Source organism: Schistocerca piceifrons, unplaced genomic scaffold, assembly GCF_021461385.2.
Source record: "Schistocerca piceifrons isolate TAMUIC-IGC-003096 unplaced genomic scaffold, iqSchPice1.1 HiC_scaffold_954, whole genome shotgun sequence".
NCBI lineage: Eukaryota > Metazoa > Arthropoda > Insecta > Orthoptera > Acrididae > Schistocerca > Schistocerca piceifrons.
Window position 1 is genome coordinate 1,067,501 of NW_025729228.1, and position 2,500 is coordinate 1,070,000.

At 58.8% G+C, this 2,500-nt stretch overlaps 1 non-coding gene across 1 annotated transcript in view; it reads left to right on the forward strand.

The window, feature by feature from the left end:
* Positions 1-1,710: 1,710 nt before the first annotated feature.
* LOC124773557 overlaps positions 1,711-2,500 on the forward strand; it is a 1,909-nt gene continuing 1,119 nt past the window's right edge. Inside the window, exon 1 of the ribosomal RNA XR_007014801.1 lies at positions 1,711-2,500. This exon is cut by the window's right edge and continues 1,119 nt beyond it. This is a non-coding gene — a ribosomal RNA (small subunit ribosomal RNA).

Genomic DNA, 2,500 nt, shown 5'->3' on the forward strand with positions numbered 1-2,500 from the left:
TACTCGCACTCCCCGCTCCCCTGTGTATCGCTTCATGTTAAACACCTTGCAAGTCTTGCTCACTTTCCACATGCTCCTGCTGTACACTGTAATGTGGATGGCAGCAGGACGTACATGCCGCCCCTCCCCACGTCCCCACCTTGCCCCCTGCCTTCGCAAGCTGGTTGGTGAGAACTTTGCATGTTCAATGCCCTCCGCATGCGACGTACTCAGGCTACGTTGTGGTGCGGCCTGTGTCAACTGTCCGCTAATGTCGTACGCGTAAACCACAATCTGTACTGCACATTCGTCCTTATGTACTGAATGATACATCGTGGCACATGTGTGACCGTACAACGACTGCGCCCAAAAACGGCGGACCATACAGTGCAAATATTGTGCACGCAGCTACGTGTCGTCTCCCTATGAGAGCTGGATTGCAGTGTGGTACGCCATAGAGACGTGTGGGAGGAACGGACGCCGTGGATGGCGATCAGCATGAGCTGTCTGTTGATGTATTCGGACCTAGTCGTCTCTCCTCACACACCGTGATGGCATGGTGCACCGCGTTCCATATCTGCGACATGCTACAGAGGCCGGTTGACAGTCGTTCGAGCAATGGACATCGCATACGTACGGGGGCCACCTTCCACGTATTGTCTAGGCGTGCACATTTTGTTGCGTGTATGTGGGCAGACGTAGTGTGGCGTGACACCTGACACAGGCATGCAATAATCGTGGAAGTTGCAAATGGCGATGGACGCCTGCGTTTTCTGGTGAAGTTACGCAAATGAACAAATGGTAACCTGTTGTGGTGCGGTTGTTCTCGCTAGGGGTGAATCGGTGATGGCGACGATAGGTTGAGGTACTAACCGGTTGTTCCAGCGATACCCACCATGCCGACGAAACTGAACGGCATCTGGGTGTGAAGCGATACGCGGCGGTGGCTGGGTGGGACCGTCCCCGGCCGGTGAGGGGGCGCCTCCCGGCGTGCTGGCCGCGCGGTGCGTGGGCGCACGCGCTACAGCCGGCTGGTGGGGGCGGCCAGTGGCAGGCGCGCCGGCCGACGGACGCGGCAGGCGTCGCAGCTGCGCGCCGGCGCACCCTGCGCGCGGCGCCGTGCGGCCAAAGTAGGTCCTCGCGGGCCCGGTGCGAAGCGCGGTGGACATCTTCAGTGTGCTGGTCCGATTGAGGACTGTGTGCGTTGAGGATGCGCCGCCGCCCGGCGCTCGGCGCCGCGACGCCGTCTGCTGCTCGGTCGCCCCAGCGGTTCTCGCTGGTGGTTTGTATCGCAGCTGTGCGGATGTGTTGGCGCGTGCGCTGTGCTGGGAGAGTTCGCTTCGGCACCCAAGTGGGGCTTTTGTCCTTCTGTGGCGCTGGCGTTGGAGCTGCCGGTCACCGTAGGTGGCGCGTGTTGTCTCCCGCCGGCAATGCCACGACAGCACGCTCCCGGGCCTCTGTCGGCAGCGGCAAGCTCAGTTGGGAGCACGGGTGGTCGCACCGAAAGCGTCTACTCGCCTAACTCCGGGCGATTGCGCCTCTCTCGAACCCGACCAAGTACTTGGGACGGCGCTGCGCGCCGCCGGGACCTGAGAGGGTTTCGAGGTGTATTGTGCAGGGGAGCTCAGCCTCCTCCTGTTTGCAGAATGATTGAGCGGACGCTTGCGTGTTCGCGCGGGCCCCCGGGACACACTCCCGGGCGGCCGGCTGCTCAGCTCTAGTTGACGCAGCTCCCTGGTTGATCCTGCCAGTAGTCATATGCTTGTCTCAAAGATTAAGCCATGCATGTCTCAGTACAAGCCGCATTAAGGTGAAACCGCGAATGGCTCATTAAATCAGTTATGGTTCCTTAGATCGTACCCACGTTACTTGGATAACTGTGGTAATTCTAGAGCTAATACATGCAAACAGAGTCCCGACCAGAGATGGAAGGGACGCTTTTATTAGATCAAAACCAATCGGTCGGCTCGTCCGGTCCGTTTGCCTTGGTGACTCTGAATAACTTTGGGCTGATCGCACGGTCCTCGTACCGGCGACGCATCTTTCAAATGTCTGCCTTATCAACTGTCGATGGTAGGTTCTGCGCCTACCATGGTTGTAACGGGTAACGGGGAATCAGGGTTCGATTCCGGAGAGGGAGCCTGAGAAACGGCTACCACATCCAAGGAAGGCAGCAGGCGCGCAAATTACCCACTCCCGGCACGGGGAGGTAGTGACGAAAAATAACGATACGGGACTCATCCGAGGCCCCGTAATCGGAATGAGTACACTTTAAATCCTTTAACGAGTATCTATTGGAGGGCAAGTCTGGTGCCAGCAGCCGCGGTAATTCCAGCTCCAATAGCGTATATTAAAGTTGTTGCGGTTAAAAAGCTCGTAGTTGGATTTGTGTCCCACGCTGTTGGTTCACCGCCCGTCGGTGTTTAACTGGCATGTATCGTGGGACGTCCTGCCGGTGGGGCGAGCCGAAGGCGTGCGACCGCCCCGTGCGTGCTCGTGCGTCCCGAGGCGGACCCCGTTG